Source organism: Pinus tabuliformis, chromosome Q (genome assembly GCF_031772625.1).
Source record: "Pinus tabuliformis cultivar Carrire ecotype Pingquan chromosome Q, CPIR1, whole genome shotgun sequence".
Lineage (NCBI taxonomy): Eukaryota > Viridiplantae > Streptophyta > Pinopsida > Pinales > Pinaceae > Pinus > Pinus tabuliformis.
In genome coordinates this window covers 518,707,914-518,731,674 of record NC_142296.1, presented here as the reverse complement: position 1 = coordinate 518,731,674, position 23,761 = coordinate 518,707,914, and positions in this window count along the sequence as shown.

Here is a 23,761-nt window from a genome sequence, read left to right as displayed (position 1 = left end):
GACTTCAGAACAATTCTCACATGGATCGACTTGTACTTAGAGTGAAGATCGAACGAGTTTGAAGACCCCGGATCTAGTTTCATCCATCTGGGCTACGATATATATTCAGGAAATATAAAGACATTTGACATGTACATCATTGCAGCAGATGATCATCCTACTCAAAGGATGATAATTTCACCAAAATTATCAGTCTACCATCAGACGATTGTCTGTTCTATGTACAAAAATGAATTTATAAAGCTGAGCATGGGAATGCCCACCTCAGCCAGATCATGAAAGAAGTATGAAAAATAATGTATTGTATTGTATCTTATTACAGGTCTTCTCCCAGCAAATGGATGAACTTCGGACCCTCCTGGATAAAGCATTTCACCCGATAAACGACCTCATACTTTAGGGGCCAACTGTTATAGACATTTTTGTGCCTTACAGCATTGAGCATGAAATGTCCATAATCTAAGGGATCCAAAGTCCCTAAACATGTTGTTCCTACCCCTAGAGGAACAAGGCTAACAAACCACAGCAATTCACAGAAGTTCTCCACCTGAAACTGCTCAAAAACAAGTCAATTCAGGATCATGTCAACTGCTCCACTGACCATCTGCACTGAATGTCAATGGCTCCACTGGCTACCTACGCTGAATGTCAAAGCCAACACTGTCTACCTGCGCTGAGCGAGATTGGACATGTGGCAGACTCATTCCTCAAGGTGTCAGATCCCAGGAAGCTTCCAAAATGACACTTGCCTCAGGGAATTCGACTGGTGATGAGTAAGAGGTTCCAAATCTCCAAGTGGAAGCAAGAACCTCCAAGTGGAATCAAGAACTGACAGAGGGAGAGGACACTAGTCAGATCTCAAGCTGACTCATCCTCTCTCCAAACATCTATATATGGATCTCTCCTCCATGAGATCTAGAGGCTGGAATTTTGTTATTGCAAAGAATTGCTGTTGGTTTGAGACTGGAATCATTGGGTGCTTAATGCTTTGAAGGGAGGTGAAGATAGGAATTCCATTCTGCTGGGAAGGAGATGCTGGATTGGAGCCCTCTGGGTTGTATCTCTTCCTAAACCTTGTTATTTATCAATAAAGCTATCTTGGTTTTCTCCTATATACTGATGTATCTTTGATGTATGATTGCATTAGTGTATTTGGTTTATTTCTAATCCTGAATCATTTATGAATGTGAATATCTGTCTTTGTGTTGTGTTCTTCTCTTGTCGCAAGTAGCTGTTCTCTTGTGATCTCGCAGGAATCTGTTGAAGCTGGGCGAGCGAGGAGGCAAGTAGTTGTGAACACCCAAAGAGAAGAGGATCTGGATCGAGGGACAAACGGAAGACACCGGTAAGTCTATTGATCTCTCTTCTTTCGCATTTCATAATGGAAGAAACCAGAATAGCTGTCTCTGTTTGTTGCTAAGGCACTGTCACACCTTAGGTGGATAGGATCGTCCTGCATAGGCATTTTTCCCCACAACAAAGGGATGCATTAGGCCAAGTGTATCACCATGGGGTGCACCGTACTATTTGTGAATAATAAGGATGGTAATCTTAGGTTATGCATTGAATATAGGAAGTTGAATAAAGTGACGATCAAGAACATGTATCCATTACTAAGGATTTATGGCTTGTTCAATCAGTTGAAGGGAGCAACAATGTTCTCAAAGATTGATATGAGATCTAGATAAAATCAAGTATGCATTAGAGAACAGGACATCTACAAGACAACTTTCCGGAATAAGTATGGGAATTATGAGTTTGTTGCAGTTCCATTTCATTTAAATAATGATCCAACTACCTTTATGTGTTTGATGAATAGTGTGTTGCGTTCATACTTGGACAATTTTGTTACTGTGTTTATTGATGATATATTGGTATATTCTAAAAAAGAGAAAGAGCATGGCAAGCATTTAGCAACAGTATTGAGATTGTTGAGAGAGAATTAGTTATATGCTAATATCAACAAGTATAGTTTCTTTTAGACTAAGATATACTACTTGGGGCATGTTGTATCTAAGGAGGGCATAAAAGTGCACCCTGAAAGGGTAAGAGCTATCATGTAGTGGGAAACTCTCGAGAATTTGAATGAGGTGAGATATTTCATGTGATTAGCAGGGTATTATAGGAGGTTCATCAAGAAATTCTCGCATATTTCTTATCCGATCACATGATTGTAGATGAAATGTAAGAAATTTGAATGGACAAAGAAGTGTGCAGCCAGTTTTGAGTAGATCAAGTAGTTGTTGACACATGCACCTATGTTAAATATTGGAGATTCAGATATAGTTTGTACTATCTAGAGATGCTTGCAAGAGAGTATCTGGTGGAGTCCTTATGCAGTATGGACATGTGGTATGTTACGAGTCACAAAAACTGAATGAGCATGAGAAGAACTACCCCACACATGATCTTGAGTTAGTAGCGATCATACATGCATTGAAGATGTGAAGGCACTATTTTCTTGGCAGGGGTATTTTATTGATGAGTGATCATAGTGGTTTGTGATATCTATTTGACCAATTGAATCTGAATGGCAAGAAGGGTTGGTGGTTGGCCACGATCAGTGATGGGCATCCAAATTAGACATAAATTAAGGCCCATCTAACCATCCTTCAGCACATTAAACCTCTCTTTTTGCATTAGATAATTTATTTTTAACTTTAATATATTCATTAGGAAGGCTTATGGATAATTTCATATTTGTGCCTAATATTATTTATTTGTGTGGAATATTGTGAGAATCGTGGACAGATTATGAAGATTTGGAGGAGGAGATAATTTAGGGACTCACTCCCTACTACAGGAGGATCAATATTACATAATAAATCAAGAATATATTCTAAAATAATTTCACATATTCTAGAGCTCCAATGATTGAGAAAATCTAGGAATGTGTTTCCTATCATTTAATGCAGATTCCTAGTATTTGGAAATAGATCCACTAATAAAGGGATTTTGGTGGGGAAAGCTTCATCATTTCATGGGGAATTCTTCCTAATCATTTTTTATAAGTACCAAGTCGAATTTTCCTCTAGTGGTGGATTTTTATTAGTCTTCTTGTGGAGAGAACTAATATTTTTGCAACTCCACTTTCATTTCTTGTAGGGATGTAATTGTATTGATGGAAATAATGAAGATTGGTGCCTGTTCAACTTCTAAATCTTGGTCTCCTTCATAAGACTTTGATTTCCCTTAGGCTTGGTCATCCCAAGAGCCTCAAAGCCCTTTTGTATCATTTACTTTTCTTCTTTTTAATTTTTGTTCACATGCATCTCTTGTTCTTGTTTTTTTTCTATTTCTGCATTTAGTATTGATGATTTCTTGTTGTAGGATTGGGTTAAATGGTTGAAGTAAGTTCCTTTTCAAGATAACATGTATATTTTCATCCTTCTAACAGATTTTGAAGGTCATAGTAATCATTGAGTTATTTGGATTAGTTTTCTTATTCCCAAATCTCGATTTCTCGAAGTCCTTTCTGGAAAATAACAATAAATTTATGTTATTTTTTAGAGCATGTGTTGGGTCCCTATAATACTAGTGATTACCCCATTACTATTGTAGTTATACCCCTTATTTATATTGTTGTGCCCCTATTACCCCCATATTGTTATTTCTGTGCCCCATAGAATCCCTCTATTGTTATTTTTGTGGCTTTATATTATTATTGTTAGGTCGGCTGGATTATATTGTGACTCCTTAGACTCCTATATATAGAAAGGAGGTTTTGTCATTTGTATCATCCAAGAATTGTTCATTTATGTAATGTAAAGGAGGTTTCCCCCTCGAAGAGGCTGAATTCTAAGGCGTTGATCTATCTTTTCTATCTTTTCTTGAGCTGGTTTCATAACATTTGGTATCAGAGCTTTGGATTCTAGGGTTTCGCTGCTCCAAATAGGTCATCGTGGCATTTTCGCTATAACTTTTTTTCTGTGACATTTCAGAAGTCGCAAAAAAAACCCATTTGAGAAGACATCGCGTTGAACCTTGGGTCCAAATTTCAGATCTTTTCGCGCGATATTTGCGGAGATATGATCTGAGGAAGTTGGTCTTTTTGCAGACTCCTGAATTACATTCAAAACAGGTGACCTGGGGAAAATCGTCATAACTTTCTCTCTGGGGATCGGATTGAAATTTCATAAGAAGGTATAGAAAGAGGACGGACTTTAGTTTCTTGTATATGTGTTTCAGATTCAAAGGTTGAAACAGTGACTCGTGGCACGTCGTACAAGTTCGCTCTACTGAACCAGTCTAAAAGCAAGTCACTGTGGGAGATTTCACATAACTCTTCCTTGGAGAATCCAATTTGGCTCAGACTTGTGGCATTGGAAAGAGGACGTAGAAGGCTACTACAGGTAGCAATTTTAGAACTGGATGATCCGAAATTACAGAGATACATCAGATTCAATATCAGGCTTCTATAAAGTGAAAAAAGGTGTGTAGTTTTTTTTTAAATTTTTGTGTAAGCTTGGTTTAACGGAATTCAAAGGGCATAGTAAAGCATTATTATCGGTAACTGATGCCCCGAGGAAAGAAAATGCAAACACCTAGTAAGGAACCTGAAAGCTCTAGCATGACTCATGAAGAAGAGGAAGAAATGCTACATGATATATCAAAATTACAAGAACAAGTGCAACAAATGTCACGCTCACAAAAGCTAACAGAAGCTAAGATAAGTGGCGTGGAATCTAAGATAAAGGGCATGGAAGCTAAGATGGAGGATTCGATGGTAAATTTGAAGATAGATTTGAAGACAGACATGGAAGAATTGAAGAACTTGCTACAAGAAAGGGTCACTAATGGTGAAAAGGTAGTAAAGGAAACTCATGATGAGAACAAAAGAAATGTTAATCATGATTCCATAGACTCTAATGTTGGATCGAAGACTCACCATGTTCCAAAAATCGATATGAGGAAGTTTGATGGCAAGGATCCCGCCACATGGATATTACAGATGGAGCAATTCTTCGATCTCAATAATGTGCAAAACACACAAAAGGTACGTATGGCAACTTTATATTTGGAACCAAATCAGTTTGTATGGTATCAATGGCTTTGTTCTCGTAAACAATTTATCACTTGGGCAATTTTTACGGAAGAATTGATAGCACATTATGAGGATACAAAAAGCAACACTTTTTTTAGCCAATTGATAAGTCTCAAACAAAAGGGTTCAATAATGGAGCACATTGAGGAGTTCCAAAAATTGAACATAAGGGTAAAAGATATTCCAGAGGAGCATAGGATTGATGTGTTCATAGGGTCTTTAAAGGATAATATCCAACATGATGTGCGCCTTTGGGAACCTGATTCATTAGAGAAGGCATTCAGGTTAGCAAGAAAAATGGAAAGCAAAATTATGGCAACTAGGAAGCATACCATTCACAACTATAAAGACGGAAGTGTTGTTGCCCATAGTCTTCCACAACCTACAAGGTTGACACCACAACAATTGGAAGAAAAAAGAGCAAAAGGGCTTTGTTACAATTGTGATAGCAAATACACAAAAGGTCATAAGTGTGCTGAGAAGAAATTATTCTACATAGATTGTGAAGAGGAAGAAGAAAAGGAGCAAGAAAGGTCAAAAGAAGAGGATATATTCCAGGAACAAAGCCTAGATGAAGAACAAATAAATCCGACCATATCTTGTAATGCATTGGCGGGAATTACCACTCCTCAAACCATCAAGATAGAAGGACAAATCAAGAAGAAAAAGGTAATAGTGTTGATTGATTCAGGAAGCACCCACAATTTTATTCATTGTAGGGTAGCAAAAGAATTGAATTGCTTCCTATATCCAGCACCAGAGTGTCAAGTGATGATTGCAAATGGAGGAACAATAAATTGTTCTGGAAAGTGCCATAATATCAAGCTATCCATGGGAGAATATGTATTGACTAGCCCAATGCTTTCCATTCCAATGGGAGGTGCTGATGTTGTACTAGGAGTCCAATGGCTACAATCCTTGGGTACAATAGCTTTTAATTTTCAAGAACTTTTCATGAAATTTTCTATGGAAGGAAAGGAAGTTGAATTAAGGGGTATTGCAGGGAAACCAGGAAAGATAATCAGCTCTAATGGCATGACAAAGCTTCTAAAAAAGGAGCAAAGAGGTGTAATTGCACAATTATGTTCGCTAGATGTTTCCACATTGGAATCATCTATTTCTCCAGATCTCCAAAAAGTCCTGGACAATCATTCCAAGGTATTTGAGACTCCCAAAGGTCTCCCACCTATGCGTGATCATGATCATGCTATTCATCTGATTCCAGGAAGTGTTCCTCCAAACATCAGGCCGTACAGATATCCATATGTCCAAAAAAGTGAAATTGAACGTATGGTTGCAGAAATGCTAGAGGCTGGTATAATTCAACCGAGTCAAAGTTCTTTCTCAGCTCCAGTAGTATTGGTGCACAAGAAGGATGGATCATGGCGCATGTGTCCAGATTATAGGGAGCTCAACAAGCTCACTATTAAAGATAAGTTCCCCATTCCTGTCATTGATGAATTACTGGATGAATTGCATGGATCAATTTACTTCACCAAGTTGGATCTTCGTTCGGGATATCATCAAATCAGAATGAAGATTGAAGACATTCCAAAAACGGCATTTAGAACTCATGAGGGTCATTATGAATTTTTGGTCATGCCTTTTGGCCTTACCAATGCACCTTCAACATTTCAAGGTTTGATGAATTCAATTTTCAAACCATTCCTTAGAAAATTTGTGTTAGTATTTTTTGATGATATACTAATCTACAGCAAGTCTTGGAAGGATCATGTTGAACATGTTGACAAGGTGCTACAACTATTGGAGGAGAAACAATTATATGCAAAAAGATCCAAATGTTTCTTTGGAGTCCAGGAGGTGGAATATTTGGGTCATATTGTATCTCATGAAGGAGTTAAGGTAGACCCTAGCAAAATTAAAGCCATTAAGGAATGGAAAATCCCCACATCCATAAAGCATCTGCGAGGATTTCTTGGGTTGACAGGGTATTATCGCAAGTTTGTTAAGAATTATGGGAGAATAGCAGCACCTCTAACAACATTATTGAAGAAAGATTCATTTTCATGGACTCCGGAAGCAACAAAGGCCTTTGAACATCTTAAAGAGGCAATGTGCCAAGCACCGGTCTTAGCTACACCGGACTTCACAAAAACCTTTATTGTGGAATGTGATGCTTCAGGAAATGGAATTGGTGCTGTTCTAATGCAAGATGAAAGACCCATTGCTTTTGAAAGTCGTCCAATCAAGGGAAAGTTTTTAAGCAAAGCTATTTATGAGAAGGAAATGTTGGCAATACTCCATGCACTTAAGAAATGGCGACCCTACCTAATGGGAAGACACTTCAAGGTAAAAACGGATCATGATAGCCTTAAATACTTTTTAGAACAAAGATTATCCTCTGAAGAGCAACAAAAGTGGGTCACAAAGATGTTGGGTTATGACTTTGAAATCATCTACAAAAAAGGGAAGCAAAATGTGGTGGCAGATGCACTCTCAAGAAAGGATGAGGATGTGGAAGCATTGTTGTGTGCCATTTCTATTATCCAACCAGATTGGATAAACGAAGCAAGGGAGGAATGGAAGAATGACGAAGAAGTGTGGGCACTTATTCGAAAGCTACAACAAGATTCCAGTACTTCTGATACATTTAGCTGGAAAAATGATTCGTTATGGTACAAAGATCGCTTATACCTCTGTAAGAATTCCCAGCTAAAACAAAAGATTCTTATGGAATTGCACACTTCTCCCTTAGGAGGGCACTCAGGATTTTTAAAAACTTACCACAGGGTTAAGAAGGAATTTTTTTGGGATGGCCTTAAATCAGATATTCAAAAGTTTGTGGCGGAATGTTTGGTTTGCCAACAAAATAAAGTTGAAACAATTAAGACACCGGGTCTATTACAACCTTTATCCATTCCAAGCCAACGTTGGGAGGAGGTTTCAATGGATTTTATCACAGGTTTACCCAAGTCTGAGGGAAAGAGTGTCATCATGGTGGTAGTTGACAGACTTACCAAGTATGCACACTTTTGTGCATTATCACATCCATTTAAAGCCAGTACAGTTTCTACTGCATTTATGGAAACAGTTCAAAAGCTACATGGAAACCCAAAGATTATTGTAAGTGACAGAGATCCCATTTTCACTGGAAATTTTTGGACAGAATTATTTTCTTGTCTTGGTACTCAGTTAGCTCATAGCTCATCTTATCATCCTCAATCTGATGGCAAACTGAGATAGTAAACAAATGTTTGGAAGGATATCTTCGTTGCTTTGTATCTGATAAACAGACACAATGGGTCAAATGGTTGCCTCTGGCTGAATGGTGGTATAACACTTCCTTCCATACAGCAACAAAAATGACCCCATTTATGGCACTTTATGGGTATCAACCACCATCCATCACATCATATTTAAGAGAAAATTCTAAGGTTCAGGCAGTGGAACATCACATCGAACATCAACAACAAGTCCTCCAACTCTTAAAGGATAACCTCGTGTTGGCACAAAATAGAATGAAACAACAGGCAGATCAACATCGCAGTGAAAGAAGTTTTGATGTAGGTGATTGGGTATTCCTACGGCTACAACCATATAAGCAAATGTCCCTAAAGCAAGCTAAGAAGGATAATAAATTATCACCAAAGTATTATGGTCCGTACAAGGTGTTGCAAAAGATTGGTACTATGGCATACAAATTGGAGCTTCCTGCAGCTTCTCGATTGCACCCAGTTTTCCATGTTTCATGTTTAAAGAAGGTTATAGGCGACAAGCTCCCAGTTCAAACAATATTGCCAGAACTTGACGAGGAAGGAAAAATTATATTGGAACCGGAAGCAGTCACAGAAACAAGAACTCGACAGCTACGAAATCGATCAATTTCAGAGTATCTTATCAAGTGGAAGAACTTATCCGCTGAAGATTCCACATGGGAGGATGAGAATTTTATGCAGAAGTATCCAGAACTACTCAAGCGTTGAGGACAACACTTTTTTGAAGGAGAGGGGCATGTTGGGTCCCTATAATACTAGTGATTACCCCATTACTATTGTAGTTATACCCCTTATTTATATTGTTGTGCCCCTATTACCCCCATATTGTTATTTCTGTGCCCCATAGAATCCCTCTATTGTTATTTTTGTGGCTTTATATTATTATTGTTAGGTCGGCTGGATTATATTGTGACTCCTTAGAATCCTATATATAGAAAGGAGGTTTTGTCATTTGTATCATCCAAGAATTGTTCATTTATGTAATGTAAAGGAGGTTGCCCCCTCGAAGAGGCTAAATTCTAAGGCGTTGATCTATCTTTTCTATCTTTTCTTGAGCTGGTTTCATAACAGCATGCTAACAAGATTCAATCACATTGATTCCACTTGCCTTAGATCACAACAACATTCTATTTAATAAAAAGAATTACTCCATTTAAGTTTCACTTGATTATGTTAGTCATTTTATAGATTTACTAGCTCACGATTTCTCGAATTTCTAGATTTTAGACTAGTAATTTTCTGTTATTTTTTATCATGGTTTAACAAAGGCATTTAGTGATTATACTTAGACTGGAGACCAAAGACATCTTAGTCAATAAAAAAAAATTCCCATCAAAGTTTGAGTTGATTTTCATGGTCATTCGGTGAATTATAGTTTCCTGTAGTAAATCTATAGTTTCCTATAGTAACTACAAGATATCTTGTAGCAACCTTCCATCCATGTATATAATTGCCCAATTTCTCTCAAGAATCTTGTTTATTGTCCCTTAGAGTTGAATCGAGGCCCCTATGCTCTAAATTAATTATTAGGGAAGATTAAAGACCACTTAGGACTTGCCTCTTTACCCATGCAAAAGATTTCAGCGATTTGGTCTAATGGACAAATTTATGAAATGGATAATACAATGATGATTGCACCATCCACTGAAAACTATTAATGCATCTAAACTCTTTGAAATGTAATGGTTGACATTTAGTTCATGATCTTTACTTTATGCAATTAGAATAGGTTTCTTTCCTTGTATTTTTATTCTTGCAATAGGTTAAGGTTTCTATTTCAAGCATTTCCTTTTCTACAATTAATTTAGGATTTGATCTCATTACATGCACTCCATTACATCATGACAATGAAGGAATGACACATTATATTCTACATATATAGTGGCTACACCTCAAAAAAAATTTACGAACACCGGGTTGATAATGAAAGTTGGTAGCCTTGGGAGTTGCAACATTATTATTGCAATACTGAGGTTCATCACTTTTTGGCGTCATTGCTAGGGAGGTGTCAAAGTATGCATTGTTTCCTTCCCTAGTTGATTCATTTATTTTTACTTTCTGTAAAAAAAAAAAAAAAATCATTAGGAATGTTTCATTTCAAGAACATAAAATAACATTGCAATAGCATTCTTATTAAAAAAAAATCTCCAACACCAACCCCCCATTTGATCATGTGGTGAAGTAAGAGCCACACCACCATCCACGTTTGCAGGTAGAAGAAGAAGAGATGGCATAAAAGATAGAATAAATGGATCAAGATGATGAAAATCAAGAATATACTCTTGGACGTTTCATTCAAGATATTGATGTTAGTGTGCACATGAAGAACATCCCTCCATCTTTTCTTCCAAACTTTCATGGTCTAAGGTCAGAGGATCTAGAAACCTTTATCTTTGAATTTGAAATTTTTTGTAGATCTTATGGTTACTTATTAAACACCCAAAAAATGAGATAGTTACCAATAACATTGAAGGATAGAGCTCTTAAATGGTTCATGAGTTTAGGAACTAATTCAATAATATCATGGAATGATATGCAAAATATATTTCTAGAAAAATATAAAGATCGTGATCTTAAAGAAGAAATATTTAGAATGGATAAAAAGAAGATGAGAGCCTTGATGATCTAATAGAGAGGTTCATGTATAATGTTAATATGGAAAAATTACATCATTTAGGATCTTACATGCTAAAAACCCTCTTAGAACAATTAGGGATGAGTCGATTGATCTTCTTGATATCATGAGTAGCGGTGATGTATACCAATTATCATTTGAAGAAATTTGTGACAAATTCAAACACATATCAAGAGGAAGGGAAAGATTAAGTAAATCAACATCAAGATTAGTAAGTCAAGATAAACTTGGAAATTTGTATGATGACTTTAAATAAAAAATTCTTAGCAATCTAACCAAACAAGTAAGAATGTTAAGAATGCAGATGAAGAAAAATAATATGTTGATATTTGTGTTGTCCATAGAGAATCACATGCTACTAAATGTTTCCCCTCATTACAAAATATGAATGAAGTTTACCAAGAGGAAAATGGAGCAAGTCAATTTCCAATGCAACTATGTTATGTAGCTCCAAGAGAACCATGGAAACCTATTCAACCTGATATGATGCAAGATCCTAATTCACAATTTCAAGCTTATGCACAACCATCTCAAAGTAATTGGAACACACCCTTTCCTTGGCAACCCTGTCCATCTCAACCCAAAAACCAATCATGGCAATAAGGCTGGAAAGGAACATATGTGAGCCATCCACAATATCCTCAATATTTTCCTCAATTTCCTCCATACCCAACTCCATGTTATCCCTACCATTCACCTCTTCCACAACCACAACCCCAAGCACATCCTTCTCAAATATCCACTCCCACTCAACTACGTGTACCACCATTTCCGAACACACACAATGAAGTAGCTCAACCTAATTATAATGCTGAGGTACAACACATAAAAACATATCCTCTTGATATAAATGGTATTGATCTTAGCTTAGGAAGAGTATCACAGAAAATAGATTCTCTTGGTACCATTGAAGGACAACATGCAGAAAAAGAAGATTCAAATGAGAAAACCAAATAATCATGGGCTGCACTCAATGAAGAGTAGACGTCAAATTCAGATATTGGGAAAGTTCCCTTATGTTTACCATTAGATCCTCTATGTGTTCAAGAGAATAATAAAAAAAAAGAAGAAGATTTGAATTTCATGGAAGAAGAAGACATCCAAGATGATCCAAATCTGGAAGTGGACTAGGGGCATCACAACTACATTGAAATATGGTTCTAGACAGTCACTAACTTGTAGCAATACTCTCTTCTTCAACTGTGAGTGATATCATCAACATCAAAGAATATGGTCTCTTACATTTAGGTACATGTCAAATAATATGTTTCGAGCCTACACATGACTTTATTTGTCATCTAGTTATGCAAGTGGATCCATTAGAAGTATTCCTACACATGAAAATGATTTTGTTTTTTCAAGTAGAGTAGGATAGGAAAAGAAATAAAAAATGAAAAATAAGAGAAAAAAATAAAATATCAAGTGAAAACCTCCTTTCAAGCATTTGAGATTGGTTCATTGATTGAAAACCTCCATGAGGTAGTCAATGGGTTGGAAAAAAAGAAAAAAAAGGGCAAAAAAAAGATCCTAGGTGAAAACCTCCTTCGAGGTGCTAGGCAGACCTACTAGCTAAAAACTTCATTGAGGCGACTAGTAGGCCTAGAAGGAAAAAGAAGAAAAAAATAAAAATATTTTCTCCATGTATCTCTCTCTCATGAAGGGATGTGCTCTCGAGCCCCTGTAAGCAACAAAAATACGTTAGCCACCAAAAGAAAAGTTGATCACAAGCCTAGTCAAAAGAAGTCAAATTTTGACATTCTCCTCCTTTGCTCAAATTCTCCAATAGGGCCAAGGCCATGTCAATCCATAATCCTCATCTATTTCCACAATCCACTCATCGTTCCCAAGCTTTTACCACTCACTTTCCTTGTCGTCTTGAAATACTACGGGAAGATCTTATAGTTACTAGATGGAACAAAAATAAATAGAGAAAAAGATTATTTTTGTCATATCTTGAAAACCATGCATCTGTTTGCCAATCTGTTTTAGGGGGAGATGCATATGTATGATAGTAGCATGGCCAAACAATTTCAACAAATTATAGTGCACAATTTTTGAGAAATCGACCTCCATCACCTATAACCCTCTTTTAATTTTCTCGATATTCGTGCATCTATTTGCAAAGTTGTTCATAGGGAGATGCATATGGATTATGGTAACATACCCAAGAAATTAAAAAAAAAATCTAATGCACAGTTTTCGAGAAATCGACCTCCATCAACTACAACCATTTTTAATTTTTCTCGAGATTCATGCATCCATTGGGTAGTTTTTTTTTATGCGAAGGTGCATAAGGATGATGAAAACATGCTCAGAAAATTGTAGGTTAATTGAGTATACCATTTTCGAGATATGCGTTTAAACAGGTTGCTATAGGGTTTCCTGTAGTTATTACAAGATATCCTAGTTTCCTACAGGAAATTCTCTGAAGGATATAGGAAGGTAGGGAAGGTGAAATGAAGTGCTGGTAAGGGATATGAAGGTTGTGACGAGTGTGTGGGAGGTGAACATCACCCATGGCCCAACCAAACACTCCAAGAAGGTCGGATTTGACTAAGATAGTTTTCTCACAGTGACTGGAAGATAGAGGTTTAGAATCACCAAGTTATGAAGACCTGTGCAAAAGAAAACAAAGGAAATTATCACCCTTAGAGGACCATGGATCGATCATCAACTCAGTATCAGCATGCATGCCTTTCCAACAACCATCAGATAGGTACAAGTATGCAATATTCTTGACCTCTTCTCTTTAGCATATTATAGTTAGAAATTTGTTGTCAATGCATGAGAGATGAGGTTTTATAAGCTAAGGATGGGTCAACAGTCTTGGCCATGTTAAACTAGTTAATATAGCTAATTCCTTCACTCATGCAATGTGGAAAAGACAAATTAGAAAGGGTGATGATTTCGAGGAATGGGAACAACAATTAAAAGAGAAAATTTGTGCAAAGGCCAAGCCACCATAGCACTCTAATCCCTCCATCCACTTCATATACACTATCTATCCATCATTCATCCATTTGATTTCATAAGAAAAATTTAAAAATTTTCAAGAACAAACCCTACACTCTGTCTCACCCTAAATATTTCTTTAGAAAAAACACACAGAACACATCATCTCGATTTTCACAAACCTAGACTACTCCCTCTAAGCCCTAGCATCATCGTCCAAACCCTCTACATCACTTATCATTACTCCCATACAATTAGAAAATTGATAAAGAGAAGGAATGAATGCTATAGGAAGGAAAAATTCTACTAAGAGAAGGAAGAAAGGAAAAAATTGTGCTAAGACCCAAAATGGTAGAGCCTAAGAGATACCTAATCAAAACAGAGAAATTTGAGGCCATTGGGAGATGCGTATGTATGATAGTAGCATGGCCAAACAATTTCAGCAAATTATAGTGGAAAGTTTTCGTGAAGTCAACCTCCATCACCTATAACCCTTTTTTATTTTTCTCGATATTCGTGCATCTATTTGCAAAGTTGTTTCATGGGGAGATGCATATCGATTATGGTAACATGCCCAAGAAATTTAAAAAAATCCAATGCACAGTTTTTGAGAAATCGACCTCCATCACCTACAAACATTTTCAATTTTTCTCGAGATTCATGCATCCATTGGCCAATATTTTTTTTATGCAGAGGTGGATAAGGATGATGAAAACATGCTCAGAAAATTTTAGGTCAATTGAGTATACCATTTGGGAGATATGCATTTAAATAGGTTGTTATAGTGTTTCCTATAGTTATTACAAGATATCCTAGTTTTCTACAGGGAACTCTCTAAAGGCTATAGGAAGGTAGCGAAGGTGAAATGAAGTGTTGGTAAGGGGTATGAAGGTTTTGAGGAGTGTGTGGGGGGTGAACATCACCCATGGCCCAACCCAACACTCCAAGAAGGTCGGATTTGACTAAGATAGGTTTCTCACAGTAACTGGAAGACAAAGGTTTAGAATCACCAAGCTATGAAGACCTGTGCAGAAGCAAACAAAGGAAATTATCACCTCCAGAGGACCATGGATTGATCATCAACTCAGTAGCAACATGCATGCCTCTCCAACAACCATCAGGTAGGTATAGGTATGCAATATTCTTGACATCTTCTCTTGAGCATATTATAGTTAGAAATTTGTTGTCAATGCATGAGAGATGAGGTTTTATAAGATAAGGATGGGTCAGCAGTCTTGGCCACCTTAAACTAGTTAATACATCTAACTCCTTCACTCATGCAATGTGGAAAAAACAAATTAGGAAGGGTGATGATTTTGAGGAATGGGAACAATAGTTAAAATAGAAAATTGGTGCAAAGTCCAAGCCACCATAGCATTCCACTCCCTCCATCCAATTCATATCAACTATCTATCCATCATTCATCCATCCCATTTCATAACAAAAATTTAAAAATTTTCAAGAAAAAACCCTACACTCTATCTCACCCTAGAAATTTAAAAAAAACACACACAGAGCACATTGTCTCGATTTTCACAAACCTAGACTACTCCCTTTGAGGCCTAGCATCATTTTCCAAACACTCTATGTCATTTCTCATCACTCCCATACAATTAGAAAATCCATAAAGAGAAGGAATGACTCCTATAAGAAGGAAAAATGCTACTACGAGAAGGAAGAAAGGAGAAAATTGTGCTAAAACCCAAAATGGCAGCACCTAAGAGATACCTAATCAAAATAGAGAAATTTGAGGTAATTAGGAGATGCATATGTATGATAGTAGCATGGAGAAACAATTTCAGCAAATTATAGTGCACAATTTTTGAGAAATAGACCTTCGTCACCTACAACCCTTTTTTAATTCTCTAGATATTTGTGCATCTATTTGAAAAGTTGTTTCATGGGGAGATGCATACAGATTATGGTAACATGACCAAGAAATTTAAAAAAATTCCAGTGCACAGTTTTCAAGAAATAGACCTCCAGTACCTATAACCATTTTTAATTTTTCTTGAGATTCATGCATCTATTGGCTAGTTTTTTTTTTTTATGCAGAGGTGCATAAGGATGATGAAAACTTGCTCAGAAAATGTCGGGTCAATTGAGTATACCATTTGGGAGATATGCGTTTAAACAGGTTACTATATGGTTTCCTATAGTTATTACAATATGTCCCAGTTTTCTATAGGAAACTCTCTAAACGCTATAGGAAGGTAGGGAAGGTGAAATGAAGTGTTGGTAAGGGGTATGAAGGTTGTGAGGAGTGTGTGGGAGGTTTACGTCACCCATGGCCCAGCCCAACACTCCATGCGGGTCGGATTTGACTAAGATAGGTTGATCACAGTAACTGGAAGACAAAGGTTTAGAATCACCAAGCTACAAAGACCTGTGTAGAAGCAAACAAAGGAAATTATCACCCTGAGAGTACCATGGATAAACCATCAACTCAATAGCAACATGCATGCCTCTCCAACAACCATAAGGTAGGTACAGGTATGCAGTATTCTTGACCTCTTCTCTTGAGCATATTATAGTTAGAAATTTGTTGTCAATGCATGAGAGATGAGGTTTTATAAGCTAAGGAAAGGTTAGCAGTATTGGCCACCTTAAACTATTTAATATAGCTAACTCCTTCACTCATGCAATTTGGAAGAAACAAATTAGAAAAGGTGATGACTTTGAGGAATGGGAACAACAGTTAAAAAAGAAAATTTGTGCAAAGGCCAAGTCACCATAGCACTCCAATCCTTCCATCCACTTCATATGCACTATATATCAATTATTCATCTATCCCATTTCATAAGAAAAATTTAAAAATTTTCAAGAACAAACCCTACACTCTTTCTCACCCTAAAAATTTCTTTAAAAAAAATACACAGAGGACATCCTCTCAATTTTCACAAACCTAGACTACTCCCTCTTAGCCCTAGCATCATCGTCCAAACCCTCTACATCATTTCTCATCACTCCCATACAATTAGAAAACCCATAAAGAGAAGGAATGACTGCTATAGGAAGGAAAAATGTTGCTACGAGAAGGAAGAAAGGAAAAAACTTGTGCTAAATCCCAAAATGGTGGTGCCTAAGAGATACCTAATCAAAACAGAGAAATTTGAGGCCATTAGGAGATGCATATGTATGATAGTAGCATGGCCAAAAAATTTTAGCAAATTATAGTGCACATCTTTTCGAGAAATCGACCTCCATCACCTATAGCCCTTTTTTAATTTTCTAGATATCCATGCATCTATTTGAAAATTTGTTTCATGGGGAGATGCATAAGGATTATGGTAACATGCCCAAGAAATTTAAAAAATTTCCAGTGCATAGTTTTCAAGAAATCGACTCGCGTCACTTACAACCATTTTTATTTTTTCTCGAGATTCGTACATCCATTGGCCAATTTTTTTTATGCGGAGGTGCATAAGGATGATGAAGACATGATCAGAAAATTTTAGGTCAATTGAGTATACCATTTGGGACATATGCGTTTAAACAGGTTGGTATAGGGTTTCCTGTAGTTATTACAAGATGTCTTATTTTTCTATAAGAAACTCTCCGAAGGCTATAGAAAGGTAGGGAAGGTGAAACGAAGTGCTGGTAAGGGGTATGATGGTTGTGAGGAGTGTGTGGGAGGTGAACATCACCTGTGGCCCAGCCAAAAACTCCAGGAAGATCAGATTTGACTAAGATAGGTTGCTTACAGTAACTGGAAGACAGAGGTTTAGAATCACCAAGCCATGAAGACATGTGTAGAACAAAACAAAGGAAATTATCACCTCCAGAGGACCATAGATCGTTCATCAAATCAGTAGCAGCATGCATGCCTCTCCAACAACTATCAGGTAGGTACATGTATGCAATTTTCTTGACCTCTTCTCTTGAGCATATTATAGTTAGAAATTTTTTGTTAATGCATGAGAGATGAGGTTTTATAAGCTAAGGAAGGGTTAGTATTCTTGGCCACCTTAAACTAGTTAATACAGCTAACACCTTCACTCATGCAATGTGGAAAAAACAAATTAGGAAGGGTGATGATTTTGAGGAATGGGAACATCATTTAAAAGAGAAAATTTTTGCAAAGGCAAAGTCACCATAGCACTCCAATCCCTCCATCCACTTCATACCCGCTATCTATCCATCATTCATCCATGCCATTTCATAAGAAAAATTTAAAAATTTTCAAGAACAAAACCTACACTCTGTCTCACCTTAAAAATTTCTTAAAAAAAAACACATAGAGCACATCCTCTCGATTTTAACAAACCTAAAATACTCCCTCTGAGCCCTAGCATCATCATCCAAACCCTCTACATCATTTCTCACCACTGCCATACAATTAGGAAAACCATAAAGAGAAGGAATGACTACTATAGGAAGGAGAAATGATGCTATGAGAAAGAAGAAAGGAAAAAATTGTGCTAAACCCAAAATGGTAGCACCTAAGAGATACCTAATCAAAACAAATAAATTTGTGGCCATTAGGCAATCATCTAGGCCACAAAAGAGAAGGAGAGCAAAGAAAAGGCAAGAAGACATTCACTATTAAAATAGAACTCAAACTGTAGTGACCAAAAGAGGCTTTCGAAGAGGTCTTTGATCTATTTCTAGTTTTTGTCCAAGGCCTAAAAGATGTTATAGAAAGGGGAGAAAGTCATGGAAGTAGAGTTGAGGGCCTACACTAGGATCAGACTATCATTTATGCTTAAAACAGGTTTAAGTGGGCTGCTACAGAGTTTCCTAAAATTACTACAGGAATTGCTACATGGTTTCCTATAGTTACTATAGGAATTACTACAAGGTTTCCTGTAGTTACTATAGGAATTACTACAGGATGTCCTAGTTCTCATCTAAAGCGTTTTGAAGGTTTAAGAGGTGTCCAAATGGTGGAAAAAGGTAGTAGGAGTTTGGAAAAAGATGTGGTAGACCTTTCCAAACTAAAAAGTGTTCAATAACCCATCTTGAATAAGGGGAATACAGTAGACTAATGGTATCAAGAAACACTGTGATTTTTCTATGCACAAACAGTTTTGGAAAAATGAGTGAAAATGGAATGAAGGTTTCAAGAGAGAAGATATGAATGAAATGGATCTACAAGCCAACATAGTTCACTTCCAAAGAGGAACGTTATTTTTTAGATCGAAAGACTATTAAACAATCATGAAAAGAACAACTACTTTTTTGTTCTTGTCCTTGCAAAACTTGCACCCAAGATTCTTCAGAGAAAGGACTAAGGAATGCATAAGAGAGATGCCACCAAGGCCATGAATGAGGCACAATGAGGTCACTAAGTTGGTTAGAGGATGACAAACACTTTCAACAGGGGGGTATGATGGGCCTCTAAATTACACATAAATCAAGGCCTATCTGATCGTCCTTCATCACATTAAACCTCTATTTTTGCATTAGATAATGTATTTTTAACTTTAATATGTTTAGTAGGAAGGTTTATGGATAATTTCATATTTGTGCCTAATATTTTTTATTTTTGCGGAATATTGTGAGAATATTGGGAAGATTATGAAGATTTGGAGGAGTAGATAATATAGGTACTTGCTCCCTACTATAGGAGGATCCATATTAAATAATAAATCAAGAAGATATTCTAAAATAATTGCACAGATTTTGGAGCTCCAATGATTGAGAAAATCTAGGAAGGTGTTCCTTGTCATTTAATGCAGATTCCTAGTATTGAGAATTAGATCCACTAATTAACGGATTTTGGTGGGGAAAGCTTCCTCCTTTCATGGGGAATTCTTCCTAGACATTTTGTATAAACACCAAGTCTAATTTTCCTTTAGTGGTGGATTTTTAGTAGTCTTATTGTGGAGAGAACTCATATTTTTGCAACTCCACTTTCATTTCTTGTAGCGATGTAATTGTATTGATGGAAATAATGATGCAATGCTCAACTTCTAAATCTTGGTATCCTGCATAAGACTCTGAGTTTCCTTGGGCTTGGCCATCCCAAGAGCCTCAAAGCCCTTTTGTATCATTTACTATTCTTCTTTTTACTTCTTATTCACATGTATCTCTTGTTCTAATTTTGTTTCTATTTTTGCATTTAGTATTGATGATTTTTTGTTGTAAGATTAGGTTAAATGGTTGAAGTAATTTATTTTTCAGAATCAAAGGCATCATTTCATCCTTGGCACAACTTTTGAAGGTCACAGTAATCATTGAGTTACCTAGATTAGTTTTGTTATTCCCAAATCTAGATTTCTGGAAGTCCTTTTTGGCAAATAATAGTAAATTTCTGCTATTTTTTAGAGCATGATAATGAGATTCAATCCAGTTGATTACAATTGAATTAGATCACAAAGACATCATAGTTAATCAAAAAATTACCCATTGAATTTTCACTTGATTACATTAGGCACTTGATAGATTTACTAGCTCACTAGTTCACGAATTTCTAGATTTTAGACTATGTTGTAGCAGCTACAACAACCCTCCAAAATTTTGGCCTGCACCAATTTCGAAGCCTCCGTTGAGAGTTTCACTTGATGACCGCACACACTCAGGTTCACTCTGTGCACTTGTGTGAGTCTTTGCATCCACCTTGCTTGTTCATTTCATTCAAGTTTCTGCATGTTGGTGTCTAAGTCATGCTTGCGACCATGTTCTGGTTATGCTCAAAGTCTTCGCTTCATATGTGATTATTACATTCGCTATGAAAGCATCTATCACAGTCACACATAGAGTCACATTCACTGTCATGCAAGAATCGTCTTGATCAATGAACATTTAATCATGAGTGTCATGCTTGTCACTTGCACTGTCAGTAAGTGATGTTGAACATGAGTGTGTGGATGGTTTGAGTCATTTCATCATCGAGTCATGTGAGTGTGTGATTTTATGATCACCTATGCATCTATCAATCATTCACACACTTATTAATTTTTTTTGAATTTTTTATGACCAGACTCCCATCTAATTGCCAAAGCATCACCCTGCCATCGACTTGATTGGTTGTGAACCAGAACAACATAGAAGCACCAAGCTAGTCTTTTCACGTTGCGCTGCTCACAAGAAATTCAATCAACTCTCATGCTAGCCACTCGGACAGATGGACCTGAAAATTACCCCAGGGTTGACTACCCTAAAAATTGCATAGAGGCCACTGACCTTACTCACTCAGCTGACTGAGGAAATTGCATGAACAGGCCAAATAGACACCAAGTTCCCATCCCTGTCTCCCTTAGAAAATTGCGTAGTTTTTCCCCGTCAGTCATCTCGACAGTTGACCGACTACTCATCTCAAAAATTACGCAGCATTCATGAGTAGGCCTTTTTCTACCCAGCAGTCCACTCAGCTCAGAAATTGTGTAGAGATGATCAACAGGTTGGCCTCCCAGCTTTAGTGCAGTTTCCCTTGCCAGCATCTCCTAGCAATAAACTACCAGTTCCCTCTAGGAATTGTGCAGAGTGTGCTGCTAGTGACTAGGCACCTACACTCGCTCTCACCTACACACAACTCTCGAGTTGATTACTCACCTCCTAGTATTGGATACAAGACTACATATCAATACCTTCACTTCATTCATCCCATCATTCACGAGTTTGTGAAAGTAGTCAAATTGATCCCAGACATACAACATCTTCCATGTGAATCTAGAAAGCCAAAAGACACTCCCACTGGAGTTTTTGTACCATGGGTGGAAGAAGAAGTCCTTGCCACATTTGAATGTCTAGAAGAAGCTTTGGAAGATGAAGAGGAACCTCTGATCTTCTGGTAAGGCGAACAAGACACTCTTGTGATATTGGGATTAGACTTCGGTGTAGGAGGTGGAGGGTAAGGCAGCGGAGGAGGTAGAGATGAACAAGTAGACTCAGAGCCGGAACCATAAGACTTCGAAGGATAAGAATAGGATGAAGAAGAAGAAGAGATGGATTAACCAAAACTTGAATGGATGACTCGAGAACTATTGTCTCTCCCAGTCGTTCTGCACAAGATGCCGAGGTAAGCAAAGAGAATTAACATCAAGTTCGACCCTCATAGCACGGTGAAGGCAGAGGACCACTTAGAAAACTTCTATCTATAGTTGCAGACCCTTGAGATATGTTATTATCATGTAGCATGTATATTTTTCCCATGTACTTTGGATGGTCACGTAGCTCCTTGGTATCACAACCTTCCACCAAACTCTATACAGGACTAGGTTGCATTCAAACTCATGTTCCCTGAGATTTTCGTTGATGACAAGACCCCAACCATGCTACTCAAAGAGTTGGGAAGCCTCAAGATGGAGGAAAAATAGAAAGTGAAAGATTTCAATCAGAGGTTTACACATATATTGAACAAGTTCATAGCAAGCACTAAAGCTCTTGACGCCACCACTAATTACTACATGTCCACACTACCAACCAGCATTGTGCAGTTTGTTAAGAGAGTTGCAAAACCAACATTGTTGGAAAACTGTGAAGAGGCTATCGATGTTGAGAAAGACCTACGTGTAGTTGGAGTCATCAAGGATGAAGAATCGACAAAGGAATCCAAGGATGTGAGTAGGAATTCCCAAGAAATGGCGGGTAAGGGTAGAGACAAGGAAGCAACTGATATTGATACCCTCACCTGTATTGTCAAGAGCTTAACCATTGAAATGTCCAAACTCAAACAACGTAAAATATACACATTTGCAAGTAGTCACCCTCCTAGGCAGAGATAGGAAAGTAGCTCATCAAGCCTCAGCCAGTTCATTTCAAAAACTGTGCAAAATCCTGTGTTCTAGCTCGAACATTGTGCAGGTCTAAAATTATGTTCTTTCCATGAAGAACACCATCCTGATAACTATTGTTTGGGCTGGAAGTGAGTCATAAATGATTTCTACAATCATACACTCAATGCGGGAAGCAATATGTAGGAGCAACCTGAAGAGACTGACAATGACGAAGAGATTGCACTTGATGAGCCATCAAGCTCTTGGCATGTGGTGAATGTCTATCAGTGCTCGCAAACAATGTCAAAGATGAACTCTGAGAAGTAGCGCTAAAAGAAAATTTACCATTAAAGTATTAGGAGTAAAGGTGATCCCTCCACACTTGGTTAGATGCAAGAAAATATCAGACTTCTCATAAGGAAAGTCGATCCACTGATCGCCCCAAAGCAGAGAACACAAAGGAAGTTAGGGAAGACAACGATGAAAAAAATCTCATCCATGAGCAACAAGTTGCAAAACACTCTACTGGACAACATGAACACTCATTCTACCCTAGAAACCTCGTTGAGTCTACCACCTCTAGATTAAAACATTATTGATGACATGAAGAAAACGTAGGCAAACATCAGTTTGTTCCAGTTGGCTAAGATCCAGAGTTAGTGAGATATCCTACTGCACACATTGGGATAGATAGTGACAGAAAACATAGCCTCGACAAACAAGGGAGAAAGCACACCTCTCGGCTCACTTTCCACTATGCTCAATACACTCCATATGGAAGAGACAAACTTGGGTTGCCCTCCGTTCCTACTTTCATTTGAATTTTTCAGTTGCAATGTTCACAACTATTTGGTTGATTCTGACATGACAACCAATGTCAAGCCGCTCTCCATTGCTAATAATATCAATTCACAATGGAGCGAGACATCATCGTGAATCATCCAACTTGGTTGAACATCAGTACCAGCCATTGGTGAACTACGAGACGCAATCATCTGACAATCCCGTGAAAATCAAGTCCACTAATGCATCAACATAGTTTTTGTGGACATACAGGAAGTTTATGGTCTAGTACTCAGCACAGACTGGTCTAGCAAGTTAGATGGATATTTTGCTACAGACTGGTCTCACGTGTGGCTTCTATACAAGGCAAAGTGCAACCAAATCCAGGTAGAATCTGAGAGGTACATGAAGCATAATGCCAGTCCCCTTAATGGAAAGAATGAACCGTTGG